This window comes from Podarcis erhardii, assembly GCF_964252035.2.
Source record: "Podarcis erhardii genome assembly, chromosome: Z".
Taxonomy (NCBI): domain Eukaryota; kingdom Metazoa; phylum Chordata; class Lepidosauria; order Squamata; family Lacertidae; genus Podarcis; species Podarcis erhardii.
This window is the reverse complement of record NC_138504.1, coordinates 1,035,554-1,041,781: the sequence shown is the minus strand read 5'-3', so window position 1 is coordinate 1,041,781 and position 6,228 is coordinate 1,035,554. Positions and strand designations below refer to the sequence as shown.

At 48.4% G+C, this 6,228-nt stretch overlaps 1 long non-coding RNA gene across 1 annotated transcript; it reads right to left on the bottom strand.

Annotated features, from left to right (window-relative positions):
• Positions 1-1,125: 1,125 nt before the first annotated feature.
• Positions 1,126-4,037, bottom strand: LOC309334280. The gene is made up of 2 exons (XR_014152978.1): positions 2,383-4,037; positions 1,126-1,422 (listed from the first exon to the last, which is right to left on the bottom strand). It is a non-coding gene; the product is annotated as an uncharacterized lncRNA (long non-coding RNA).
• Between the last annotated feature and the right edge of the window lie 2,191 nt (positions 4,038-6,228).

The window sequence follows — 6,228 nt, the reverse complement described above, 5'->3', positions numbered from 1 at the left end:
TTTCCCCCATATGAATTATGGAAAGAGTTTTGCAGACTTGAATTTAAACACCCTAAACCATGGATCTGTTTCAGCTTTATATGGGATATGTTGGTGAATTCTGCCAGGCAACATTACTGTTTCCATTTTCATATGTCCACGTATTTGAAGGCCACAGCTCAGCAGCAGAGCACCTGACTTGCATGCAGAAGGCCCCGGATTCGATCCCCAAGGGCATCTCCAGGTGGGGCTGGGACAGACCCCCTGCCTGAAACCCCAGAGAGCCTTTGCTGCCAGTCGGTGTAGAGAATGCTGAGCTAGATGGACCAATGGACTGGGGCAGCATTAAGGTAGCGTCCTATGTTACAAGGCAAGGTTTTGCAACAATTAAACGATATATAAATTTCATTAAATAAAATATCAAGTGAAAGGGGCAAAATTGTTTCGATTCAGAGTTGGGTAACCTACACTGCAACACCAAAAATGACTTTTGCTATCCCACTGGATATTAGACTGGATTATTGCAATGCACTGCATGTGGGTTCTATGTGGGGCTTCAGCTGGTGCAGATGACGTGAACATGCTTCCACCAACGCATGGCGCCAAGGTTAAAAGATCTGGCACTGGTCACTGAGCCAAGCCCATTGTCCTCATGTCAATGAAGAATCAAGCCTTCGGTGTTGTGGGTTCAAAGTTATGGCATGTCCTCCCACAAGAAGTTAAGCAGGCACCACCCCTGAGTTTCACACACCTGGTCAGAACTGTTTTGTTTCAGGAGACTTTTGATCCCTAAATGGTTCTCAGATGTTTTATGTTTATTTATTTTTAAACAGATTTTAGATTCATTAAGTTTAAAATTTTGGAGGTTTAATTGGTTTTAAATTTTGTATATTGTGCAATTTATTGTTGTAAACCAATTTAAATTTAAATTGGAATATAAATCTTTAAATAAACGAAACAGCATTTGTTGTATCAGAAAGTGCAGGTGGTATCCAAATACCATTAACTTTTCATACTCCTGAGAAGCTAGGCATACCTGATTTAAAAAAGAAAAATGCACACCCAATAGAATTTAGGCAAGCTGGTGAAGAGTCTGAGTTACTGCAAAACTCCCAAGGGGCTGAAGCAGCTCAGATATAAAAGGTCTGCAATACCAAGTTCCCAGTTTATTGCATAAAACCATGCAAAACATCACACAAAAATACAAACATAAATAAAAGAATGCTTTTTTAAAAAAAATCAGCCCTCCGTAACCATTTCAGAGGCGAGCAATAAAAAGGGAGAGCTCATGGTGGTGCAGTGGTTAGAGTTTTGGACTAACCTTCACTCAGCCACCAAGCTCACTGGGTGACCCAGGGCTGGTCACGGTCACTCAGCCTAACCTCCCTCACAGAGTTCTTGTGAGGACAAAATGAAGAGAGCCATGTGCACCACCTTCGGCTCCTAGGAGGAAAGGTGGGGTAGAAATACAGTCAATCTACAGAAGCCACAGAGAAACCAAACAGGGTCCAGGACGCAGTTTGCAAGTTAAGGTGCATTTCTACGGGATATGTGGAGAGGAGCAATTACTGCTTACAGTTTCTATTAGGCAGTTGTTGTTCTGCAAGAAAATTGAGAACGTGGTGCATATCGGGTAGGGGGCAGATGTGGTTTCGAACCCAGCAGGTTGGAGTGCCAAAGGTTCCCCACTCCACTCTTTTCAATAACCTTTCATTCAGCATTCAGAATTCACCAGGCACATTTTCCATCTGGCTACTGGCCACTTGCAACCAAGTGAAGATGACTGGGCACCAGAATGGCACCTGCCATCTCCACAATGCCCGGGGATCCTTGGATTTTCCCTGTTTTCACCCCATCCTGTAAAATTCTATCCATTCTATTTTATCTGCACAATCAGCATGAATTTCAGGAACCAAACAGTTGAAAAATACGACTTTCAAGCTGACTGGCCCCAAAATGGCAACTAGGCATTCCGTTTTGGAGAGTGTAACCCTGGTTTAAGGAGCCATTTGGCACCTGGCTTATATACCTGAGTTTCTAACAGTGCTTCCACTGGTGGAGTAATGCTGCACTCCCACATTTTCTGCAAGGTTGACTTAAAGGCTTCTGGTTGTGCACAAGGCATTCTGAAAGAGGCAGCTGTCTTGCTGTCCTTGTGACCTCAGTCAAGACTCACTGCCAGCTGCGTGTGCCAGAAGGCGCATCCAGGGCAGGAGATTCTAAGCTATTCCACTCACTGCACTAGATGCACCTTAGCACAAACAGCCTTAGAGTATCCCCAGGCAGATGGAAAGGGAAAGAGGGCCAGCCTGCTCCTCCACCTGAGGGGGGGGGGGCAGCCATCACACAGACTGCCACAGTGATGCTGAAGTGCAAAAACTGCAGTAGGTGATGAAATACTACCTGCACTATAAGCACTTTTGCACCACTGACGGCTCATGCAGAATGCAGAAGACTCAGAAACTTCCTTGCTGCAAAATTCTTCTGCAAACACTGATAAACTGGCATCCGTTGGTTGTCCGAAGGACCATTGCTGCTCTATTCCAGGGAATAACTGTTGAGGTTTTTTTAATAAAAAAAAGGGAGGGTGAGAGAAGAGAGAAAAACAGAACTAAGTTAGCACTAACTTGCACTAAGAAAAAAATGCCCAATAAACTCTCAAAGACCCTCTCCCCCACCCAAATACAAATTTTCAGTAAAAGGGAAATTTGCAAGAAATTGGTTGCAAGCAGTTAATCAAGGGTCTGAGCTCAGTACAGTGGTACCTCAGATTACAGATGCTTCAGGTTACAGACGCTTCAGGTTACAGACTCTGCTAACCCAGAAATAATACCTCGGGTTAAGAACTTTGCTTCAGGATGAGAACAGAAATCGTGCTCCAGCGGCGCGGCAGCAGCGGGAGGCTCCATTAGCTAAAGTGGTGCTTCAGGTTAAGAACAGTTTCAGGTTAAGAACAGACCTCCGGAACGAATTAAGTACATAACCAGAGGTACCACTGTATCAACAGGCAGCTCATCACACTTTGACTGACCTTCTCCTCTCTATCAGCAACTGATTTTCGAGTGCAACTGGTCCTGCAGCAGCAGACCCCTTGCTGTTTTTTTAACAACTGTTACCAGGAGAAAAATATAGGGTGGTGGTACTCAAGGTTTCCAGTTGAGTTGTTATTTATACATTTCACAGGAGATAAACCAGGTTTACAAATCATTCTGGAGTCCTGAATGTTATTTTAGGCTAGGATTCAAATCCCCACTCCTGCATGAAACTCACTGTGACCAGGTCCTATCTGCAGCAATCCCATGAAACTGCCCTGTGCAATTGGCTTCCTAATCAGAGTCTCCTTCTCCTGACCCATTTATTCATTGTCTAGAACAGCTTATAATGGTTAGCAACAGTTGTAAGCTTGTGCCTTCCTTAGGGGCAAATGGCAGGTACTGATATTATATTATAATCATTGAACTGGCAATCGTGTCATTAAGCTGTGCCAAAATGCAAACACGCTTTGTCTTGGAACATGCCCATTTATAGTTAGATGTTTCTTTGCAAAAAGAACTAGATGAAAGCTTCCACTTTCATTGTAAGTTTAGTACAAGCCAAATATCTTTTGTTCAAGGCTTCACAGGCACCTTTTCCAGCCTTTATTCCAAGTTATGCCTGTGCTCTCCAAGCCTCAGTTTCACCATCTTCTTCAGAGAAGTGGGAGTCAAGGCAAAGAAGAAGAAATTCAGAATTATTCTGCACTACATTTTAGCTATATAGCATCACTGCACACTTCTAATATTTTCCCTACAACATGGAGATACGGAATTGCTTCTTCTGAAAAGATTATAAAGTTTCTTGCATACAATAATTAAAGATGATGCCAAAGACCAAGCCACTCTCAGATCCAAAACACCAACCTCCGGTCAATCCTGTAGGTTCTGCTTAGAGAATATGAAGTCTACAGATCAATGAAGGGGAGTTGCATTTTAGGGAGATTATAAACCCAATCACAAACTCCTCTTCACCCCACAAGTAGCATTCTGCCCTCTTAATGCTGCTAAATTTGTTCTTTTTAATATTGACAAAGTGCATAATTCCAACAATAGCTGCAACACACCCAAGCAAGAGTAAGCTCAATCCTTTGAAAAGGCTGCCTGAATTAATCAAGCAAGATTCATAATTGTACACCCTACTAAGGTTAATTGAGCTGCGTTTCTGGGCTTCCTTCAAAGATTCGCATAATGAATCAACAGAAAATCTAAACGAAAAATACATCAACTCTGCCTTCTTTCCTCCCCCCCCACCCCCAAATCAAACTGCAATAAAGAAATAAAAAGCTTTTGCAGCTTTCAAAAATGTTGAAGCTTCACGATCTGAGAAGTTAAGGAAACTGTGAGGGGAAGGGAATTAAAAGGTCAGGCAACCTGCCCCTTTGCAGCCCCCTCCGCATCTGGCCAGGTCCTTAAACGATGCGGACAGGGGCAGATTCATTATGAGGGGCTCTCACCGCTAGTTCCTGGGAGAGCTTGGAAAGTTTTTCGAGGGGTGGGGGGGCATCCGTAGCCCTTTCCTCCAAGCCCACCACGTGCAAACGGGGACGGAGGGCAAGAACAGCGCGCGCCCGGGCTTGCGCCCCTCGTGCTGCGATTAAAGAGAAAGGGGCCGCCGAGGCATTGTGGGAAAGGGAGCTCGCTATTCAAAGTGCCAAAAACGCGCCAAGCCCGGCCTCCCCCGCCTCGACAGCCCGCAGCTCACTCGCGCGAACCCACGCGGGCTAAGAGGCTGCGAAACCCACCAACCGCCCGCGCGGCTGAGCTCAGGAGAGCCCCCCTCGCACCCCCCCGCCCCTGCAATCAAACCCCGCCGATCCCCGCTGCAAACTTCCACTGCGCCTTCCTTTCTTCGGCCCCCCCAGCCGAAAAATGAAAGGCCACACCATGCACGAGCTCCCTCTGACTCTGAAGAGGTGACGGGCGCATCGCATTGCCCCCAGGAAGGCTCGATCTCGCTCCTGCCGCCCTGCAAACTCCGAAGCGCGCAATGCTAAAATAGATAATTATAAACTTCCTCGGGGACTGTCGCTGTACAGCGTTTGGTTTGCAAAAGTTTCCCGGCGCCGATCCCTGCCTGCCTTCCTTCCGCAGGACGATGCAACTCCCGCCCCTGACCCAAAGCCGGAGCGAGAGAAAGGAGGGCGCCTCCGCGGCCAGGGGCCCCTTTGTCTCCATGCCTGGGCTGCAGACGCGGGCGGCAACGTCGGTGCGCCAGCCCAGCTCTCCTCCTCCCTCCCCCCGCCTTCCCAAAAAAGTTTGCGCACCCTTTGCGCTGTTACCCCGCAGGCGAGATGCTCGGGGCGGCGGAACGACGAAGACACCGGGTGCGCGGCTGCCTCCCCTGCGTGCGCGGTGCGTGCGTGCGCGGTGGCTGCAACCAGGACTCCTCGAGTCCCGGGCGCACCGCTTCCTTCGCCTCCAGCGCGTGGTGCTGCGAGCCTCCTGCCAGGGAACTACAAGCCCCGGCATACCTCGCGGGAAAGCACATGCGCAGCGGGGCAGACGTTCTTCTTGCTCCCCTCCCCCCCAGAGAAAGAGGGGAAACCTCCCTTCCCACCCACCCCCCGACCCCCGCCATGTGCACGAGCAACAATGCGTCTTTTAAGAGATGCAAGGAAATAACGTTTTTAAATGATTATTTTTTGTTGGGGCGGGTGGGAACCTGCAGAAGGAAGCGATGCGCCCCTCGGACGCGTGCACGCGCAAAAACTATTTAACACCCCTCACTCTCCTCCCATCTAGCCGGGCTGCTCTTTTTTTTTTTTTTTAAGGGAAGGATCCCAGGACAAAGGGAAGGATTTTGCAAAGGATGGAGGGGGCGCTGGGAGGATCTCGCGCCCTCACCCTGCGCAAAGAAAGGCATTGTTGCTGCGCTTGCTGGAGATCCGGAGACGGCAGCCATGAGCGTCGTGCGAGTTTTGCAAAAGTGGTATCCGCCGCCGCTGCCCCCCCGCCGGACCTTGGGCGGCTGCACTCGTAAGAACGGACTTTGCAAAGAAAAGCACGATCCCGCGCCCCCCAAAGCCAGCAGATCCACGCGCAAAATTGTGTGCACGCGCTCACTCCCACTCCTACAGGTGGCTTTTCACACGAAAGAGGCGGCCTTTGCAAAAGGCTGGATTTTGCAGCCGCTTTTGCACAGATTTGCAGGGAGGAAGCTGCAAAGTACGTGGAAGCGCCAGAGATCAAAGGAAGGAAGGCGCTTTAAAATCAA